We start from the raw sequence: 24091 nt of genomic DNA, 5'->3' as shown, positions 1-24091 counted from the left end.
TGAACCTTCCCAAGCAATTTTAAACAAAAGTTAAGCTTGTATAAACTTAAAACTTACTATGTACATAGGCACCAGTGAGTTGATGAAACCGCCACTTTTTTAGAATGATGACGTCATGACAGGGTTTTTAATGTTAAAAAATGACCATTTGCTTGTTGCTGTATCTCAACGAATATAAAAGCTATGATGTTCATACTTGGGCATCGGATAGATAAAGACTTGGACAACATTTGAAAAGTTAACGTCAAAATCGTACCACCTTAACTTCCGGGTCGTTACCCTGGGTCAAAGTTCGCCTTCGTGTTTTTTTCATAAAAAAAAAACTTTCGAGCTTATCTACGGCATAACTCAAGATTGAGATCGATTTGAACCTTGAAACTCAATAGATAGTTGAACCTTAGTATTTTTAAGACAACACAGGCCTAATTACGTCATAATGACGTCATCAGGTATTGAATAACAATAAAATGTGTAAAAATCATATGGCGCGAAAGTTTTGGGGGAATTCCCAACAGCGCTCTCTTTTTGCCCACCAAAGAGGGCGCTGTTGATTATCAAATCTGTGTACAGCATCAAGTGCAGGGGTGAGCTAGATTTTTAAAGGGCTTTCATAAGTTGCATACAAAAAACTTATGCCAATCTCACACAAACATATTGCATTTGTGAAGAAACAAGGCGTTCAAAAGTGTGATACAAGTTTAACTATAAAATAACGACACATTGTATAAAAAACATCTTTATGGTTCAATGTTTTTGAACTACGTCATCACGTAACGTCCAACCGAACACCGTGTTTTTGTAATTAACAAAAAACACCATGTCTAGTTTTTTTTAGGTGTTCGGCCAACAGCCGAACAACTATTGTTATTGTCCTGTTTTTTTTTTTTAGGTGTTCGGCCAACAGCCGAACAACTATTGTTATTGTTCTGTTTTTTTTTTTTTTTTAGGTGTTCGGCCAACAGCCGAACAACTATTGTTATTGTTCTGTTTTTTTTTTTTCCTCGCGTTCTTCTTTCCCTGCGAACCTTCTCCAGCAATTTTAAACAAAAGTAAAGCTTTTACAAACTTAAAACTTACTATGTACATAGGCAAAAGTGAGTAGACGAAACCGCCACTTTTTGGGAATGATGACGTCATTGATGACGTCATGGCAAGGTTTTTAAAGTTGAAAAACGACATTTGCTTTTCGCTGTATCTCAACGAATATCAATGCTATGATGTTCATACTTGGGCATCAGATAGATAAAGACTTGGACAACATTTGAAAAGTTAACGCCAAAATCGTATGACCTTAACTTCCGGTCGGTACCCTGGGTCAAAGTTCGCCTTCGCATTTTTTCATCAAAAAAACAACTTTTGAGCTTTAAAACAAAAGTAAAGCTTGTACATACTTAAAACTTACTATGTACATAGGTTATAGTGATTAGATGAAACCGCCACTTTTTTGGAATGATGACGTCAATGATGACGTCATGACAGGGTTTTTAATGTTCAAAAATGATCTTTTGCTTGTTGCTGTATCTCAACGATTATAACAGCTATGATGTTCATACTTAGGCATCAGATAGTTTAAGACTTACACAACATTTGAAAAGTTAACGCCAAAATCGTACGACCTTAACTTCCGGGTCGTTACCCTGGGTCAAAGTTGGCCTTCGTGTTTTTTTATTCGTGTTTTTTCATCAAAAAACAACTTTTGAGCTTTTAAACAAAAGTTAAGCTTGTATAAACTTAAAACTTACTATGTACATAGGCACCAGTGAGTAGATGAAACCGCCACTTTTTGGGAATGATGACGTCATTGATGACGTCATGGCAAGGTTTTTAAAGTTGAAAAACGACATTTGCTTTTCGCTGTATCTCAACGAATATTAATGCTATGATGTTCATACTTGGGCATCACATAGATAAAGACTTGTACAACATTTGAAAAGTTAACGCCAAAATCGTATGACCTCATCTTCCGGTCGTACCGGAAGGTCAAACTCTGCCTTTGTGTTTTTTGTGAAAAAAGACAATTTGTTGTCATAACTCAAGATTGATATGGAATTTAACATTGAAACTCATCAGACAATTGAACCTTAATAATAAGACCACACAAACTTAATGATGTCATGATGACGTCATCAGGTTTTGAATTACAACAAATCAAAGTTAAATATTTTAAAGAAATCATAACTCCTGAACCACATGGTGGATTTTGACAATCTACATATCATCGGACAGGTCGATCAAACTTCAAAAAACGCTACACACAAAATGACCCCATTTGACCTTGACTTCCGGTTCAAACCAAAAGTTGAACAATTTTACAATTTTTGATCTCTAAAACTACGTAACATTTCAACATAAATTTTGCATCCCGTTATAGATGAGTGATCCTGCTCAAACTTTCCCACAGAGATGATACCAATTTGACCTGAAACTCTGGTCGAAATCGGACGATAAAGCCCACGGATGTGTTGACCCGCGTGATAACTGCGTACACTGCAAAAGCGCTTTGGCTGGCCGTTCCGCTCCATTGATCACACCTTTATCAGTCCACGAGGCCTGTGTGTTCTGCTTGGAATAGTGCATCGTTTGACTGTACGCGGGATTTCCATTCATGTTTTGACTAGTCTCAGGTCACTGTACTTACAACGTAGCGCTAGTTTAATGGTGTACCAACATTTTACAATTGAAGTCCGCTCATATCATATTCGGCGTCAAATTGTTCCCCTGTTCGCCCTTCTCATGGCTTAATTATCAAAACGGAATTAAAGACGAAGCTTCGCTGAGATGGACACCTACTTCAGTGATACGTATGACTTTTAATTATGTGAGAAAATGCAACCAGAAAAAGACGAACATTGGTTATGTTTTGATCAAACACCGGGAGCCGGATTCGTGACATCGACTCGTGAAGGGTGTTTCTATCCGGCACTCACGGCAGTGTTTAGCGCGCTACACGGTAAAGCTTTGTGTACAAATCATTGCTTTTCAAAATAAGTGTTTATTTAATGCCTAACAAAATCTAACGTGCATCCCAGTTATCGTAGTTGTATCTGTTCCCGTGTCGTACACTTGCGAAACCTCTGTAATACTTAATAAATAAGTCTTTTACAGTTATTTACTTCACAAGTCTAAAATTAGTAAACTGTTGTTTCGTATAAAGTTTCCCCAAATCCAGTTAACCTTTTAAGAAGTTTACTCTTGAGTTAAACATCACAAGGATCACAAAACCTTCAAACTTTGCACATAGTTAGCTCTTTACTAATAAAATACATCGCTTTAACAAGTATTAAACTTAGCATTTGTTTTCTGTGCAAAGAAAGGTATAAATGTAATAGATTTACACTTTTACTTTCTGTGAAAATTAAAAAGCTATCAACAATCTGTTCATAGATTTAATTTTCTTCGTGTTCTTCTTTACCTCTGAACCTTCCCAAGCAATTTTAAACAAAAGTTAAGCTTGTATAAACTTAAAACTTACTATGTACATAGGCACCAGTGAGTTGATGAAACCGCCACTTTTTTAGAATGATGACGTCATGACAGGGTTTTTAATGTTAAAAAATGACCATTTGCTTGTTGCTGTATCTCAACGAATATAAAAGCTATGATGTTCATACTTGGGCATCGGATAGATAAAGACTTGGACAACATTTGAAAAGTTAACGTCAAAATCGTACCACCTTAACTTCCGGGTCGTTACCCTGGGTCAAAGTTCGCCTTCGTGTTTTTTTCATAAAAAAAAAACTTTCGAGCTTATCTACGGCATAACTCAAGATTGAGATCGATTTGAACCTTGAAACTCAATAGATAGTTGAACCTTAGTATTTTTAAGACAACACAGGCCTAATTACGTCATAATGACGTCATCAGGTATTGAATAACAATAAAATGTGTAAAAATCATATGGCGCGAAAGTTTTGGGGGAATTCCCAACAGCGCTCTCTTTTTGCCCACCAAAGAGGGCGCTGTTGATTATCAAATCTGTGTACAGCATCAAGTGCAGGGGTGAGCTAGATTTTTAAAGGGCTTTCATAAGTTGCATACAAAAAACTTATGCCAATCTCACACAAACATATTGCATTTGTGAAGAAACAAGGCGTTCAAAAGTGTGATACAAGTTTAACTATAAAATAACGACACATTGTATAAAAAACATCTTTATGGTTCAATGTTTTTGAACTACGTCATCACGTAACGTCCAACCGAACACCGTGTTTTTGTAATTAACAAAAAACACCATGTCTAGTTTTTTTTAGGTGTTCGGCCAACAGCCGAACAACTATTGTTATTGTCCTGTTTTTTTTTTTAGGTGTTCGGCCAACAGCCGAACAACTATTGTTATTGTTCTGTTTTTTGTTTTTTTTAGGTGTTCGGCCAACAGCCGAACAACTATTGTTATTGTTCTGTTTTTTTTTTTTCCTCGCGTTCTTCTTTCCCTGCGAACCTTCTCCAGCAATTTTAAACAAAAGTAAAGCTTTTACAAACTTAAAACTTACTATGTACATAGGCAAAAGTGAGTAGACGAAACCGCCACTTTTTGGGAATGATGACGTCATTGATGACGTCATGGCAAGGTTTTTAAAGTTGAAAAACGACATTTGCTTTTCGCTGTATCTCAACGAATATGAATGCTATGATGTTCATACTTGGGCATCAGATAGATAAAGACTTGGACAACATTTGAAAAGTTAACGCCAAAATCGTATGACCTTAACTTCCGGTCGGTACCCTGGGTCAAAGTTCGCCTTCGCATTTTTTCATCAAAAAACAACTTTTGAGCTTTAAAACAAAAGTAAAGCTTGTACAAACTTAAAACTTACTATGTACATAGGTTATAGTGATTAGATGAAACCGCCAATTTTTTGGAATGATGACGTCAATGATGACGTCATGACAGGGTTTTAATGTTCAAAAATGATCATTTGCTTGTTGCTGTATTTCAACGATTATAACAGCTATGATGTTCATACTTAGGCATCAGATAGTTTAAGACTTACACAACATTTGAAAAGTTAACGCCAAAATCGTACGACCTTAACTTCCGGGTCGTTACCCTGGGTCAGTTCGCCTTCGTGTTTTTGTATTCGTGTTTTTTCATCAAAAAACAACTTTTGAGCTTTTAAACAAAAGTTAAGCTTGTATAAACTTAAAACTTACTATGTACATAGGCACCAGTGAGTAGATGAAACCGCCACTTTTTGGGAATGATGACGTCATTGATGACGTCATGGCAAGGTTTTTAAAGTTGAAAAACGACATTTGCTTTTCGCTGTATCTCAACGAATATTAATGCTATGATGTTCATACTTGGGCATCACATAGATAAAGACTTGGACAACATTTGAAAAGTTAACGCCAAAATCGTATGACCTCATCTTCCGGTCGTACCGGAAGGTCAAACTCTGCCTTTGTGTTTTTTGTGTTTTTTTGTAAAAAAAGACAATTTGTTGTCATAACTCAAGATTGATATGGAATTTAACATTGAAACTCCTCAGACAGTTGAACCTTAATAATAAGACCACACAAACTTAATGATGTCATGATGACGTCATCAGGTTTTGAATTACAACAAATCAAAGTTAAATGTTTTAAAGAAATCATAACTCCTGAACCACATAATGGATTTTGACAATCTACATATCATCGGACAGGTCGATCAAACTTCAAAAAACGCTACACACAAAATGACCCCATTTGACCTTGACTTCCGGTTCAAACCAAAAGTTGAACAATTTTACAATTTTTGATCTCTAAAACTACGTAACATTTCAACATAAATTTTGCATCCCGTTATAGATGAGTGATCCTGCTCAAACTTTCCCACAGAGATGATACCAATTTGACCTGAAACTCTGGTCGAAATCGGACGATAAAGCCCACGGATGTGTTGACCCGCGTGATAACTGCGTACACTGCAAAAGCGCTTTGGCTGGCCGTTCCCGCTCCATTGATCACACCTTTATCAGTCCACGAGGCCCGTGTGTTCTGCTCGGTAGTGCATCGTTTGACTGTACGCGTGATTTCCATTCATGTTTTGACAAGTCTCAGGTCATTGTACTTACAACGTAGCGCTAGTTTAATGGTGTACCAACATTTTACAATTGAAGTCCGCTCAGATTCGGCGTCAAATTGTTTCACTGTTCGCCCTTCTCATGGCTTAATTATCAAAACGGAATTAAAGACGAAGCTTCGCTGAGATGGCCACCTACTTCAGTGATTCGTATGACTTTTAATTATGTGAGAAAATGCAACCAGAAAAAGACGAACATTGGTTATGTTTTGATCAAACACCGGGAAGCGGATTCGTGACATCGACTCGTGAAGGGTGTTTCTATCCGGCACTCACGGCAGTGTTTAGCGCGCTACACGGTAAAGCTTTGTGTACAAATCATTGCTTTTCAAAATAAGTGTTTATTTAATGCCTAACAAAATCTAACGTGCATCCCAGTTATCGTAGTTGTATCTGTACCCGTGTCGTACACTTGCGAAACCTCTGTAATACTTAATAAATAAGTCTTTTACAGTTATCTACTTCACAAGTCTAAAATTAGTAAACTGTTGTTTCGTATAAAGTTTCCCCAAATCCAGTTAACCTTTTAAGAAGTTTACTCTTGAGTTAAACATCACAAGGATCACAAAACCTTCAAACTTTGCACATAGTTAGCTCTTTACTAATAAAATACATCGCTTTAATAAGTATTAACCTTAGCATTTGTTTTCTGTGCAAAGAAAGGTATAAATGTAATAGATTTACACTTTTACTTTCTGTGAAAATTAAAAAGCTATCAACAATCTGTTCATAGATTTAATTTTCCTCGTGTTCTTCTTTACCTCTGAACCTTCCCAAGCAATTTTAAACAAAAGTTAAGCTTGTATAAACTTAAAACTTACTATGTACATAGGCACCAGTGAGTTGATGAAACCGCCACTTTTTTAGAATGATGACGTCATGACAGGGTTTTAATGTTAAAAAAGGACCATTTGCTTGTTGCTGTATCTCAACGAATATAAAAGCTATGATGTTCATACTTGGGCATCGGATAGATAAAGACTTGGACAACATTTGAAAAGTTAACGCTAAAATCGTACCACCTTAACTTCCGGGTCGTTACCCTGGGTCAAAGTTCGCCTTCGTGTTTTTTTTATAAAAAAACAACTTTTGAGCTTATCTACGGCATAACTCAAGATTGAGATCGATTTGAACCTTGAAACTCAATAGATAGTTGAACCTTAGTATTTTTAAGACAACACAGGCCTAATTACGTCATAATGACGTCATCAGGTATTGAATAACAATAAAATGTGTAAAAATCATATGGCGCGAAAGTTTGTGGGGAATTCCCAACAGCGCTCTCTTTTTGCCCACCAAAGAGGGCGCTGTTGATTATCAAATCTGTGTACAGCATCCAGTGCAGGGGTGAGCTAGATTTTTAAAGGGCTTTCATAAGTTGCAAACAAAAAAACTGATGTCAATCTCACACAAACATATTACATTTGTGAAGAAACAAGGCGTTCAAAAGTGTGATACAAGCTTAACTATAAAATAACGACGCATTGTATAAAAAACATCTTTATGGTTCAATGTTTTTGAACTACGTCATCACGTAACGTCCAACCGAACACCGTGTTTTTGTAATTAACAAAAAACACTATGTCTAGTTAGGTGTTCGGCCAACAGCCGAACAACTATTGTTATTGTTCTGTTTTTTTTTTTTTTTTTAGGTGTTCGGCCAACAGCCGAACAACTATTGTTATTGTTCTGTTTTTTTTAGGTGTTCGGCCAACAGCCGAACAACTATTGTTATTGTTCTGTTTTTTTTTTTTTTTTTTCCTCGCGTTCTTCTTTCCCTGCGAACCTTCTCCAGCAATTTTAAGCAAAAGTAAAGCTTGTACAAACTTAAAACTTACTATGTACATAGGCAATAGTGAGTAGACGAAACCGCCACTTTTTGGGAATGATGACGTCATTGATGACGTCATGGCAAGGTTTTTAAAGTTGAAAAACGACATTTGCTTTTCGCTGTATCTCAACGAATATTAATGCTATGATGTTCATACTTGGGCATCACATAGATAAAGACTTGGACAACATTTGAAAAGTTAACGCCAAAATCGTATGACCTCATCTTCCGGTCGTACCGGAAGGTCAAACTCTGCCTTTGTGTTTTTTGTGTTTTTTTGTAAAAAAAGACAATTTGTTGTCATAACTCAAGATTGATATGGAATTTAACATTGAAACTCATCAGACAATTGAACCTTAACAATAAGACCACACAAACTTAATGATGTCATGATGACGTCATCAGGTTTTGAATTACAACAAATCAAAGTTAAATATATTAAAGAAATCATAACTCCTGAACCACATGGTGGATTTTGACAATCTACATATCATCGGACAGGTCGATCAAACTTCAAAAAACGCTACACACAAAATGACCTCATTTGACCTTGACTTCCGGTTCAAACCAAAAGTTGAACAATTTTACAATTTTTGATCTCTAAAACTACGTAACATTTCAACATAAATTTTGCATCCCGTTATAGATGAGTGATCCTGCTCAAACTTTCCCACAGAGATGATACCAATTTGACCTGAAACTCTGGTCGAAATCGGACGATAAAGCCCACGGATGTGTTGACCCGCGTGATAACTGCGTACACTGCAAAAGCGCTTTGGCTGGCCGTTCCGCTCCATTGATCACACCTTTATCAGTCCACGAGGCCTGTGTGTTCTGCTCGGAATAGTGCATCGTTTGACTGTACGCGTGATTTCCATTCATGTTTTGACAAGTCTCAGGTCATTGTACTTACAACGTAGCACTATTTTAATGGTGTACCAACATTTTACAATTGAAGTCCGCTCATATCATATTCGGCGTCGAATTGTTCCCCTGTTCGCCCTTCTCATGGCTTAATTATCAAAACGGAATTAAAGACGAAGCTTCGCTGAGATGGCCACCTACTTCAGTGATTCGTATGACTTTTAATTATGTGAGAAAATGCAACCAGAAAAAGACGAAGATTGGTTATGTTTTGATCAAACACCGGGAAGCGGATTCGTGACATCGACTCGTGAAGGGTGTTTCTATCCGGCACTCACGGCAGTGTTTAGCGCGCTACACGGTAAAGCTTTGTGTACAAATCGTTGCTTTTCAAAATAAGTGTTTATTTAATGCCTAACAAAATCTAACGTGCATCCCAGTTATCTTAGTTGTATCTGTACCCGTGTCGTACACTTGCGAAACCTCTGTAATACTTAATAAATAAGTCTTTTACAGTTATTTACTTCAAAAGTCTAAAATTAGTAAACTGTTGTTTCGTATAAAGTTTCCCCAAGTCCAGTTAACCTTTTAAGAAGTTTACTCTTGAGTTAAACATCACAAGGATCACAAAACCTTCAAACTTTGCACATAGTTAGCTCTTTACTAATAAAATACATCGTTTTAACAAGTATTAAACTTAGCATTTGTTTTCTGTGCAAAGAAAGGTATAAATGTAATAGATTTACACTTTTACTTTCTGTGAAAATTAAAAAGCTATCAACAATCTGTTCATAGATTTAATTTTCATCGTGTTCTTCTTTACCTCTGAACCTTCCCAAGCAATTTTAAACAAAAGTTAAGCTTGTATAAACTTAAAACTTACTATGTACATAGGCACCAGTGAGTTGATGAAACCGCCACTTTTTTAGAATGATGACGTCATGACAGGGTTTTTAATGTTAAAAAAGGACCATTTGCTTGTTGCTGTATCTCAATGATTATAAAAGCTATGATGTTCATACTTGGGCATCGGATAGATAAAGACTTGGACAACATTTGAAAAGTTAACGCAAAAATCGTACGACGTTAACTTCCGGGTCGTTACCCTGGATCAAAGTTCGCCTTCGTGTTTTTTTTATATAAAAATAACTTTCGAGCTTATCTACGGAATAACTCAAGATTGAGATTGATTTGAACGTTGAAACTCAACAGATAGGTGAACCTTGGTATCAAGACACCACAGACCTAACTATGTCATAATGACGTCATCGGGCATTAGACTACAGTAAATCAAAGTTTAAAATTTGTAAAAATCATATGGCGCGCAATTTGGGGGGAATATCCAACGGCGCTCTATTTGGTCCAACGAAAGAGGGCGCGGTTGGGTATAAAGATTTTAGAAACATTGAGCGCTATGTGCAGAGCGGAAAATCGCAATAGTTGAGTGATAATGTCTCGCACCAAAACCACAACCTTTTTTGAATTGATGACGTCATTGATGAAGTCATTACATTAAATAGGTAGAAAATTTATATCTTGAGAATCACAAATGCTACCAATATTCTATTTTTATGGTCTTTTCCACGACAAAAGTATTGTTAGTGTTTGACCTTGCTTTCGTTTAGAACCGGCTTTTTATCGTGACATAAGATTTTCAGTTGAAAAACTAAACCTAAAAATCCGGAGTGGCTTTGCATTAACGATCGCATTATGGCACACTTTTCTAAAACATTTTAAGGGGATTCTCAAATCTGTAATGCACATTTAACTATAAAATAACGACACATTGTATAAAAAACATCTTTAAGGTTCAATGTTTTTGAACCACGTCATCACGTAACGTCCAACCGAACACCGTGTTTTTGTAATTAACAAAAAGCACTATGTCTAGTTTTTTTTTTTTTTTTTTCCTCGCGTTCTTCTTTCCCTGCGAACCTTCTCCAGCAATTTTAAACAAAAGTAAAGCTTGTACAAACTTAAAACTTACTATGTACATCGGCAATAGTGAGTAGACGAAACCGCCACTTTTTGGGAATGATGACGTCATTGATGACGTCATGGCAAGGTTTTTAAAGTTGAAAAACGACATTTTCTTTTCGCTGTATCTCAACGAATATTAATGCTATGATGTTCATACTTAGGCATCACATAGATAAAGACTTGGACAACATTTGAAAAGTTAACGCCAAAATCGTATGACCTCATCTTCCGGTCGTACCGGAAGGTCAAACTCTGCCTTTGTGTTTTTTGTGTTTTTTTGTAAAAAAAGACAATTTGTTGTCATAACTCAAGATTAATATGGAATTTAACATTGAAACTCATCAGACAATTGAACCTTAATAATAAGACCACACAAACTTAATGATGTCATGATGACGTCATCAGGTTTTGAATTACAACAAATCAAAGTTAAATATTTTAAAGAAATCATAACTCCTGAACCACATGGTGGATTTTGACAATCTACATGTCATCGGACAGGTCGATCAAACTTCAAAAAACGCTACACACAAAATGACCCCATTTGACCTTGACTTCCGGTTCAAACCAAAGGTTGAACAATTTTACAATTTTTGATCTCTAAAACTACGTAACATTTCAACATAAATTTTGCATCCCGTTATAGATGAGTGATCCTGCTCAAACTTTCCCACAGAGATGATACCAATTTGACCTGAAACTCTGGTCGAAATCGGACGATAAAGCCCACGGATGTGTTGACCCGCGTGATAACTGCGTACACTGCAAAAGCGCTTTGGCTGGCCGTTCCGCTCCATTGATCACACCTTGTTCAGTCCACGAGGCCTGTGTGTTCTGCTCGCAATAGTGCATCGTTTGACTGTACGCGTGATTTCGATTCATGTTTTGACAAGTCTCAGGTCATTGTACTTACAACGTAGCGCTAGTTTAATGGTGTACCAACATTTTACAATTGAAGTCCGCTCATATCATATTCGGCGTCAAATTGTTCCCCTGTTCGCCCTTCTCATGGCTTAATTATCAAAACGCAATTAAAGACGAAGCTTCGCTGAGATGGCCACCTACTGCAGCGATTCGTATGACTTTTAATTATGTGAGAAAACGCAACCAGAAAAAGACGAACATTGGTTATGTTTTGATCAAACACCGGGAAGCGGATTCGTGACATCGACTCGTGAAGGGTGTTTCTATCCGGCACTCACGGCAGTGTTTAGCGCGCTACACGGTAAAGCTTTGTGTACAAATCATTGCTTTTCAAAATAAGTGTTTATTTAATGCCTAACAAAATCTAACGTGCATCCCAGTTATCTTAGTTGTATCTGTACCCGTGTCGTACACTTGCGAAACCTCTGTAATACTTAATAAATAAGTCTTTTACAGTTATTTACTTCACAAGTCTAAAATTAGTAAACTGTTGTTTCGTATAAAGTTTCCCCAAATCCAGTTAACCTTTTAAGAAGTTTACTCTTGAGTTAAACATCACAAGGATCACAAAACCTTCAAACTTTGCACATTGTTAGCTCTTTACTAATAAAATACATCGCTTTAACAAGTATTAAACTTAGCATTTGTTTTCTGTGCAAAGAAAGGTATAAATGTAATAGATTTACACTTTTACTTTCTGTGAAAATTAAAAAGCTATCAACAATCTGTTCATAGATTCAATTTTCCTCGTGTTCTTCTTTACCTCTGAACCTTTCCAAGCAATTTTAAACAAAAGTAAAGCTTGTACAAACTTAAAACTTACTGTGTACATCGGCAATGGTGTGTAGATGAAACCGCCACTTTTTTGGAATGATGACGACATTAATGACGTCATGACAAGGTTTTTAATGTTGAAAAATTACCATTTGATTGTTGCTGTATCTCAACGAATATAAAAGCTATGATGTTCATACTTAGGCATCAAATAGATAAAGACTTGGACAACATTTGAAAAGTTAACGCAAAAAATGGTACGACGTTAACTTCCGTGTCGTTACCCTGGATCAAAGTTCGCCTTCGTTTTTTTTTTTTATAAAAAAAAAACTTTCGAGCTTATCTACGGAATAACTCAAGATTGAGATTAAATTGAACGTTGAAACTCAACAGATAGGTATCAAGACACCACAGACCTAACTATGTCATAATGACGTCATCGGGCATTAAACTACAATAAATCAAAGTTTAAAATTTGTAAAAATCATATGGCGCGCAATTTGGGGGGAATATCCAACGGCACTCGCTTTGGTCCCACGAAAGAGGGCGCGGTTGGGTATAAAGATTTTAGAAACATTGAGCGCTATGTGCAGAGCGGAAAATCGCAATAGTTGAGTGATAACGTCTCGCACCAAAACCACAACCTTTTTTGAATTGATGACGTCATTGATGAAGTCATTACATTAAATAGCTAGAAAATTTATATCTTGAGAATCACAAATGCTACCAATAAGCTATTTTTATGGTCTTTTCCACGACAAAAGTATTTTGTTAGTGTTTGACCTTGCTTTCGTTTAGAACCGGCTTTTTATCGTGACATAAGATTTTCAGTTGAAAAACTAAACCTAAAAACCAGAGTGGCTTTGCATTAACGATCGCATTATGGCACACTTTTCTAAAACATTTTAAGGGGATTCTAAAATCTGTAATGCACATTTAACTATAAAATAACGACACATTGTATAAAAAACATCTTTATGGTTCAATGTTTTTGAACCACGTCATCACGTAACGTCCAACCGAACACCGTGTTTTTGTAATTAACAAAAAGCACTATGTCTAGTTTCTCCGTCTTCTTCTTCTGCCTGAACGTTCTCCGCCAATTTTGAGAAAAACTGAAACTTGTATGAACTTGAAACTTCTCATGAACATCAACCTCGGTGAGTAGACGGCACCGCAACTTTTTTGGAATGGTGACGTCATTGATGACGTCATTACGTTAAATAAACGTGAAATAAACCTTAAATAATTAGAAAAATCATATCTTCAAAACCAAAAGAGCTACGTTCAAGATTCTTTTTTTACATAAAACCTCTTATAAAGATCTACAAATGCGGTGCACAACGTGACCCCATTTGACCTTTACTTCCGGTCGAAACCGGAAGTTAAAGTAACAAATCATGTTATTTTGGGCTGTAGAGCCTAAGTGAATAAAAATATGAAAAAATGTCCAATGAATAAAATTTTTTTAAACTCAAGAGCATTCTAAAAATATAATGTGTGACGTCATAGCTACGTCACAACGAAAATGGTACACAAGGTCGAAAAAAAAATTATTTTGCTATCTCAAAAAATACAGCATGTACGGACTTGAAACTTACCACGTACTTAGACCAAAGCGTGTATATGACAAAGAACAAAATTTGGAATGATGACGTCATCGATGACGTCATTATATTAAATTGAAGTTTTTTATTAAAATACTCATATCTCCAGAATCAGATATGCTACATACGTGATCTTTACACCATATGAAAGGTCATGAAGTATTAAACAAATCTTACACAGGGTGTGACCCCATTTGACCTTTACTTCCGGTCGAAACCGGAAGTAGTAGTTTGTTTTATAAAAAATCGTATCTGAATAATATTATTTTGTGTATTAATATAATAACTTAATTTTAAGGCCCTTCGACGATTCAAAGCGTTTTGTCACTTAATCCTTCCCTTCGGTTAAATCTAGTCTCTTCTACAGTCGTCAATATTCATAAATTCATATTTCCTTAACTACACAAGCCATCTCGACAATATACACCATATGAAAGGGCTCCACATACTTCACAAAAAAGAATATGTTGATGACCTTGTATTGACCTTTTCACCTGTCTAAACTGGAAGTTCTAAAAAACGCTTAGAAAAAAGGTTATTTAATAGCTATTCACTTTGTTTTCACAATAACACACAGCATAGCTCACTATCTCCCCAGTCAACTAAACTTAAAAAGTGATGGCTCGTTAATTCAGGCCAGAAATCCGAACACCTCGAATTTGTTATCAAACAAATTCTTATGTCTAGTTTTCCTCGTGTTCTTCTTTCCCTGCGAACCTTCTCCAGCAATTTTAAACAAAAGTAAAGCTTGTACAAACTTAAAACTTACTATGTACATAGGCAATAGTGAGTAGACGAAACCGCCACTTTTTGGGAATGATGACGTCATTGATGACGTCATGGCAAGGTTTTTAAAGTTGAAAAACGACATTTGCTTTTCGCTGTATCTCAACGAGTATGAATGCTATGATTTTCATACTTGGGCATCGGATAGATAAAGACTTGGACAACATTTGAAAAGTTAACGCCAAAATCGTATGACCTTAACTTCCGGTCGTTACCCTGGGTCAAAGTTCGCCTTCGCTTTTTTTCATCAAAAAACAACTTTTGAGCTTTAAAACAAAAGTAAAGCTTGTACAAACTTAAAACTTACTTTGTACATAGGCACTAGTGCGTAGATGAAACTGCCACTTTTTTGGATTGATGACGTCATTGATGACGTCATGGCAAGGTTTTTAATGTTGAAAAGTTACAATTTGCTTGTTGCTGTATCTCAACGAATATTGAAGCTATGATGTTCATATTTCAGCATCGGATAGATAAAGACTTGGACAACATTTGAAAAGTTAACGCTAAAATCGTACGACCTTAACTTCCGGGTCGTTACCCTGGGTCAAAGTTCGCCTTTGTGTATTTTACATCAAAAAAACAACTTTTGAGCTTTTAAACAAAAGTAAAGCTTGTACAAACTTAAAACTTACTATGTTCATAGGCAATAGTGATTAGATAAAACCGCCACTTTTTTGGATTGATGACGTAATTGATGACGTCATGACAGGGTTTTTAATGTTCAAAAATTATCATTTGCTTGTTGATGTATCTCAACGAATATAAAAGCTATGATGTTCATACTTGGGCATCGGATAGATATAGACTTGGGAAACATTTGAAAAGTTAACGCCAAAATCTTACGACCTTAACTTCCGGGTCGTTACCCTGGGTCAAAGTTCGCCTTCGTGTTTTTTGATTCGTGTTTTTTCATCAAAAAACAACTTTTGAGCTTTTAAACAAAAGTAAAGCTTGTACAAACTTAAAACTTACTATGTTCATAGGCAATAGTGATTAGATAAAACCACCACTTTTTTGGATTGATGACGTAATTGATGACGTCATGACAGGGTTTTTAATGTTAAAAAATGACCATTTGCTTGTTGCTGTATCTCAACGAATATAAAAGCTATGATGTTCATACTTGGGCATCGGATAGATAAAGACTAAGACAACATTTGAAAAGTTAACGCTAAAATTGTACGACCTCAACTTCCGGGTCGAAGTTCGGGTCAAAGTTCGCCTTCGTGTTTTTTTCATAAAAAAACAACTTTTGAGCTTATCTACGGCATAACTCAAGATTGAGATCGATTTGAACCTTGAAACTCAATAGATAGTTGAACCTTAGCATTTTTAAGACAACACAGGCCTAATTACGTCATAATGACGTCATCAGGTATTGAATAACAATAAAATGTGTAAAAATCATATGGCGCGAAAGTTTTTGGGGGGAATTCCCAACAGCGCTCTCTTTTTGCCCACCAAAGAGGGCGCTGTTGATTATCAAATCTGTGTACAGCATCAAGTGCAGGGGTGAGCTAGATTTTTAAAGGGCTTTCATAAGTTGCAAACAAAAAACTGATGCCAATCTCACACAAACATATTGCATTTGTGAAGAAACAAGGCGTTCAAAAGTGTGATACAAGTTTAACTATAAAATAACGACACATTGTATAAAAAACATCTTTATGGTTCAATGTTTTTGAACTACGTCATCACGTAACGTCCAACCGAACACCGTGTTTTTGTAATTAACAAAAAACACTATGTCTAGTTTCCTCGCGTTCTTCTTTCCCTGCGAACCTTCTCCAGCAATTTTAAGCAAAAGTAAAGCTTGTACAAACTTAAAACTTACTGTGTACATAGGCAATAGTGAGTAGACGAAACCGCCACTTTTTGGGAATGATGACGTCATTGATGACGTCATGGCAAGGTTTTTAAAGTTGAAAAACGACATTTGCTTTTCGCTGTATCTCAACGAATATTAATGCTATGATGTTCATACTTGGGCATCACATAGATAAAGACTTGGACAACATTTAAAAACGCCAAAATCGTATGACCTCATCTTCCGGTCGTACCGGAAGGTCAAACTCTGCCTTTGTGTTTTTGTGTTTTTTTTGTAAAAAAAGACAATTTGTTGTCATAACTCAAGATTGATATGGAATTTAACATTGAAACTCATCAGACAATTGAACCTTAACAATAAGACCACACAAACTTAATGATGTCATGATGACGTCATCAGGTTTTGAATTACAACAAATCAAAGTTAAATATTTTAAAGAAATCATAACTCCTGAACCACATGGTGGATTTTGACAATCTACATCATCGGACAGGTCGATCAAACTTCAAAAAACGCTACACACAAAATGACCTCATTTGACCTTGACTTCCGGTTCAAACCAAAAGTTGAACAATTTTACAATTTTTGATCTCTAAAACTACGTAACATTTCAACATAAATTTTGCATCCCGTTATAGATGAGTGATCCTGCTCAAACTTTCCCACAGAGATGATACCAATTTGACCTGAAACTCTGGTCGAAATCGGACGATAAAGCCCACGGATGTGTTGACCCGCGTGATAACTGCGTACACTGCAAAAGCGCTTTGGCTGGCCGTTCTGCTCCATTGATCACACCTTTATCAGTCCACGAGGCCTGTGTGTTCTGCTCGGAATAGTGCATCATTTGACTGTACGCGTGATTTCCATTCATGTTTTGACAAGTCTCAGGTCATTGTACTTACAACGTAGCGCTAGTTTAATGGTGTACCAACATTTTACAATTGAAGTCCGCTCATATCATATTTGGCGTCAAATTGTTCCCCTGTTCGCCCTTCTCATGGCTTAATTATCAAAATGGAATTAAAGACGAAGCTTCGCTGAGATGGCCACCTACTTCAGTGATACGTATGACTTTTAATTATGTGAGAAAATGCAACCAGAAAAAGACGAACATTGGTTATGTTTTGATCAAACACCGGGAAGCGGATTCGTGACATCGACTCGTGAAGGGTGTTTCTATCCGGCACTCACGGCAGTGTTTAGCGCGCTACACGGTAAAGCTTTGTGTACAAATCATTGCTTTTCAAAATAAGTGTTTATTTAATGCCTAACAAAATCTAACGTGCATCCCAGTTATCGTAGTTGTATCTGTACCCGTGTCGTACACTAGCGAAACCTCTGTAATACTTAATAAGTAAGTCTCTTACAGTTATTTACTTCACAAGTCTAAAATTAGTAAACTGTTGTTTCGTATAAAGTTTCCCCAAATCCAGTTAACCTTTTAAGAAATTTACTCTTGAGTTAAACATCACAAGGATCACAAAACCTTCAAACTTTGCACATAGTTAGCTCTTTACTAATAAAATACATCGCTTTAACAAGTATTAAACTTAGCATTTGTTTTCTGTGCAAAGAAAGGTATAAATGTAATAGATTTACACTTTTACTTTCTGTGAAAATTAAAAAGCTATCAACAATCTGTTCAAAGATTTAATTTTCCTCGTGTTCTTCTTTACCTCTGAACCTTCCCAAGCAATTTTAAACAAAAGTTAAGCTTGTATAAACTTAAAACTTACTGTGTACATAGGCACCAGTGAGTTGATGAAACCGCCACTTTTTTAGAATGATGACGTCATAACAGGGTTTTTAATGTTAAAAAATGACCATTTGCTTGTTGCTGTATCTCAACGAATATAAAAGCTATGATGTTCATACTTGGGCATCGGATAGATCAAGACTTGGACAACATTTGAAAAGTTAACGTCAAAATCGTACCACCTTAACTTCCGGGTCGTTACCCTGGGTCAAAGTTCGCCTTCGTGTTTTTTTCATAAAAAAACAACTTTTGAGCTTATCTACGGCATAACTCAAGATTGAGATCGATTTGAACCTTGAAACTCAATAAATAGTTGAACCTTAGTATTTTTAAGACAACACAGGCCTAATTACGTCATAATGACGTCATCAGGTATTGAATAACAATAAAATGTGTAAAAATCATATGGCGCGAAAGTTTTGGGGGGAATTCCCAACAGCGCTCTCTTTTTGCCCACCAAAGAGGGCGCTGTTGATTATCAAATCTGTGTACAGCATCAAGTGCAGGGGTGAGCTAGATTTTTAAAGGGCTTTCATAAGTTGCATACATAAAACTTATGCCAATCTCACACAAACATATTGCATTTGTGAAGAAACAAGGCGTTCAAAAGTGTGATACAAGTTTAACTATAAAATAACGACACATTGTATAAAAAACATCTTCATGGTTCAATGTTTTTGAACTACGTCATCACGTAACGTCCAACCGAACACCGTGTTTTTGTAATTAACAAAAAACACTATGTCTAGTTTTTCTTCTCCATCTTCCTTCTTCTTCACCGTCAACTCTTATCTACAGCATAACTCAAGATTCAAGCCAAACTGAACCTTGAAACTCACCAGACAATTGAACCTCAATACGAAGACGGCACAGTTTTCATTACGTCATGATGACGTCATTAGGTGTCAAATTACAGGGTTTTTAAAGTTGAAAAGGGACCATTTTCGTTTTGCTGTATCTCAACAAATATGAAAGCTATGATGTTCAAAGTTTTCGCATCTGATAGACCAAGACTGGGGCAACATTTGAAAAGTTAACGCCAAAATCGTACGACCTTAGCATCCGGGTCGTTACCCTGGGTCGAAGTTCACCTTCGGGTTTTTTTCGTCAAAAAACAACTTTCGAGCTTCTCTACGGAATAACTCAAGATTGAGATTGAATGGAATATTGAAACTCAACAGATAGTTGAACCTCAGTATCAAGACAACACATACTTAATTACGTCATTATGACGTCATCGGGAATTGAATTACGTTAGATCAAAGTTTAATATTTGTAAAAATCATAACTCAAAAATTATGATTCGGATTTTGACAATCTACACATCATTGGATAGATCATTAAAAGTTGGACAAATGCTTCACAGAACACGTAAAATATTTTTAATACTTCTAGTGCAAAACAAAATTTGAAAATTTCATAAAATCTTATCGTATTCATGTTTTTAAAACTACTGATCATTTCAACGTAATTTTTGTTTCAGATTGTAAAACAGCAATCCCGCTCAATCTTTTGCACAGAAATAACAAAATTTGGACCTTTACATCAGTCGAAAAGGGACGTCAAAGCACCTGTTGACCCACGCGTTTACCCCATTTTGATCAACAACGCACGCTATGTACGCTATGCAGTGCAAGCGCGGGAATTCCCAAAAGTGCTCTCTTTAGTCCAGCGAAAGAGGGCGCTGTAACGTTTTTAGTAACATCGAGCGCTGAGTGAATCGCGGTGAATCGCAATAGTTGAGTAATTAACAACGTCTCGCACCAAAACTACAAGTAGGAATACATATGCATTGATGTTATAAGATACATTATACACCTTCAGATAGTCCATCACATAATTATAAAATGTTTACAAGTCATACATCAGCTGAAAGGTTTTAATGAACTAGTCAGGATCTACACAAATGAAATCAGTTTAAACTTGGCTTCTTGTTCAAACCAGAGGTTGAAAATAATTGGTTAAAGAAAAATAATTTCACAACCACACATTTGATTTTTTATATATTTATACGTCATTGGGTAGGTATGTAACAACTTAAGAAACGATACACAACATTGACTATTAAACCTTGACCTCCAGTTAAACAGGAAGATGCAGTTAATTATTTGAAAAAATATTACCCCAGAACCAGAAATTAGTTGTTTATTATCTGAACGTCGTCAGATAAGGCTTTGAAAAACATTACTAACGCTATAATTTGTGACCTGACAAAATTGTCTTCCGGTTCAAACCGGATGTTTAATATTTGAAAAAAATCATAACATCTGAACCCATACATTGGATTTTTTCAATCTATGCATCATCTGAAAGGTCTTAATAGACTTATCACGTGCTATACAATATGCGACCCTGTTTGACCTTGATTTCCAGTTAAAGTTGGAAACTGATATATAATGTTTGAAAAATAAAAAAATCCTAAACCACATGATTTGATTTGTATCATCTATACGTCAAAAGAAAGATCTCAAAAGACATCACCAACGCTACCAAGTGTGACCTCATTTGACAGTACCTTCCGGTTCAAAACGGAAGTTGAAACTTTATATTTGAAAAAATCATAACTTCTAAACCAAATATTGGATTTTTACAACCCATCCATCATTAAAAAGGTCTTAATAAACTTATCACGCGCTACATAAAAAGTAACCCCTATTTGACCTTTTATCCGATGCAAACCGGAAGTTGGTGTTTAATTTGTAAACAAATCATAACTCCTTAACCAGTCATTGGATTGATGAGGTAAATGTTGTCACCAATTCATTCACTCACTCACCACGAACACCTTGTTTTTGTAGTAAACAAAAACTGTACATGTACCTCTAGTTATTCATAAAGTAACTCTCATTTGCATATTCCCGGAATCATTCACCACACCTCAGCCCTCATGACGGAAGTGGCACTATGTTAGTATTTTCCATAAGTGTATCCTTGAGCCTCGTGATAAAAAATGGTCAAAAACATTGAGGGACTTTTGATAGTGTGTCCCCCCCCCCCCACCCCCACCCTTCAAAAAGTGAGGTACGTGTTTCCCGCCCCCATTTTTAATAGTATAGATTGATGCCCATATTACGAGACACAGGGTTTGCTCTTTTTACACGGTGCAATACACTTGAGTAGGGTCAAAGACATAAAGGGACATTTGATGTTATGTTCCCCCACCCTTTAAAAAAGGGGGAAAGGCATGTCTGTCCCACTCTTTTACGAAGGGAGGTGCCGCAAATCTGTCAATGATGGAGCATTCGAGTGTGAATCTTTCAGGCATGAGGTCCGGGGCCACTAAGGGCCCGGGAAAATTTTGCATTCTAGATGCTGTATGGTGTGCAATCTCAGGTAAATTTTGAGGGGTCGGACATGTCCCACCTTTCAAAAATTGCCCCCAGGATTGTGCTGTTGGCGGGACAAAGGGTTTAGTGAGCTTCAGTGGTCAAAAACACATTTAATATTGTAGCATGCCCTCATCCTTCAAAAGCTTGACCCCAATGTCCCTCTATTGACGCCCATAAATAGTACGGCTTGTTTACTATCTAGACGGTGCGAGAACGGGACTTGAATCAAGTCTAGCCAATATGCAGCGGCCCGTTCTTTTCAAGCCGAACTATCAAAGGAGCTACTTTTAGTGCGCGGATGTACGAGCCGCAACATCGCTTGGGTGTGAACTGTCTTATGTTTTTACTCGTAGTCTCCGCGCAGCTGGCACTTCGTATAGTACACATGTACATGGATGTACATGTTCATGGTGGATACATGTATGACCTCATGAACACACGACTACATGCATGTACCACACAAGCACATGCATGTACACATAGTAAACGTTCGTTGTTGTTTCGTGTTTGTCGTGATAGCTTTTACCCGGCACGGATGTACGTGTGCTTTTGAGGGGTCTAGTCCACACTCGACTCTCACTCATCAGCAGCTAGCTAACTGCAGATCATCAACTCTCTTCACAGCACAGTTTCTGTGGGTTGCCGATTGTTGAAGAAGAGAGTAGAAAAAGTACCATCTACCAATAAATATTAAAGAAAAACATGGCTGCCTGTGAATTTACTGAACGTGGAATTGTTTGAAGCCTGACAATTGTAATCGCTGAAAAGGTGGGTCGATTTGTGTTGGTTCGAAATTGGTGTAATATAACTTGATTTGTGCTGAAAAGAAAATAATTTTGAGAGATTTCTAAAAATTTAATAATATAGCTATAGGCCTACAGACAGTCCACACCAATAACGGCATGCACGGTTTATCGTGGTTTACACACTCACTGAGGGGTAAACGGGTACCGGTCACTTCGGCACCTTGCAAACTCGGCACCTGCAAACTCGGCATTTGTACAAATACAAACTCGGCACCCAGTTGAAAAAGTTCGATTTTCACACTGACACTGTGTGGTAGGCCTCCATAGTCCCATAAAAAGCTTTATTCTGTTATAAAGTTATTAGTATACTACACTAGGTAGTAAAAGTAGGCTAAAAACATTGCAAATATTATTGGAATATGATTATCGTTAAAATAAAATTGCACTGGAAGGAGTGTGCACAACAAACGATCTTGTTACTTATTTGTAACCACTTGACTCTTCGTGGTGATATTAATTTTTCGCTTGGTGCCGAGTTTGTTAGTCAAAAAAAGGCCGGTGCCGAGTTTGTATGATGCCAACATTCTTGGTGCCGAGTGTGCAAGGTGCCGAGTGTGCAAGGTGCCGAGTTTGCAAGGTGCCGACTTTGCAGGTGCCGACTTTTGCGAGGTGTCGAAGTGTCCGGTATTCTCACTAAGGCTTTGCAACGGACTCGATAAAATAAATAAATGTTTAGGCTCCTTAAAATCTAAACAAGATATTAAAGTTTATTTAAACGGTAGGCTCCTAATCATAATTTAATTGTTCAAGTCTTTTTACGATTTGATTTGGAATGTCCCACACTCCCTATCAAGTTTGTGTGCATATGACCATAAATGATTATCACAGATGCAATTGCAAAAATAATTGTGATAGGTGCAACCCTTCATTCATCCTCTCTTATAAGCACTAAAAAAGTAAATTTCTCCACACATGCCTGTATTCTTCGTTTTTGAAAGGGCAAGGTCAAGGGTACTTCTAGAAACTGTAAGGCTCCCCTGTGAGCCTTATAGGGGTCTTATATTTTGGGCCTCTTTAACGCTATACGTTTTCAAATCAGCGTTGATAGGTAAAGGTTTACGACTGTTAGCCAGCAATAACAGGGGTTACCCTTAACTTTTTTTTTCAATCGCCCGCCGGGCAAGTCAACCACAATTCTCGATCGCCTGCAGGTTTTTTCACTAGCCCGCATGTATTTATACACAAAATAATTTTTTTTTTTAAACAACAAAAAGAAAACGGAAATTAAGCCCTTAAAATTGCTTTTTTTGCGGATTTTATATCTGAATTTTTACCTTAAACTATCCCTTTTCCATCAACAACAACTTTAATGACTTCATGGTTAGGGGTCGGTTGAGGAGAAACATTTTTTGAACTCCGTTTGCAACAAAATCTTCTTGAATCAACGATCAGTCAACAACGCACATCGATAAATAACTCAATGAGCTTTGCCTCGCAACGCCCTCTGTTGGCAAAAGTTGTCCATGTTATTGGAATTCCTCCAAGGCTGTACATTGTGCACAGTCTGCAGGTATTATGCACAACGTTCGGCAATTA

At 36.7% G+C, this 24091-nt stretch overlaps 1 protein-coding gene across 1 annotated transcript in view; it reads left to right on the top strand.

Moving 5' to 3' along the window:
• The first annotated feature begins 22237 nt into the window (after positions 1-22237).
• The window catches only part of LOC117297712 (lysine-specific demethylase 4C-like), a 52820-nt gene continuing 50966 nt past the window's right edge, over positions 22238-24091 (top strand). Inside the window, exon 1 of the mRNA XM_033780862.1 lies at positions 22238-22517. The gene's annotated coding sequence lies outside the window, so the exon portion shown is untranslated. The remainder of the gene's footprint in view (positions 22518-24091) is intronic.

Source organism: Asterias rubens, chromosome 12, assembly GCF_902459465.1.
Source record: "Asterias rubens chromosome 12, eAstRub1.3, whole genome shotgun sequence".
Lineage (NCBI taxonomy): Eukaryota > Metazoa > Echinodermata > Asteroidea > Forcipulatida > Asteriidae > Asterias > Asterias rubens.
Note: the sequence above shows the minus strand (reverse complement) of the source record. Positions and strands in the feature narration are given on the sequence as shown.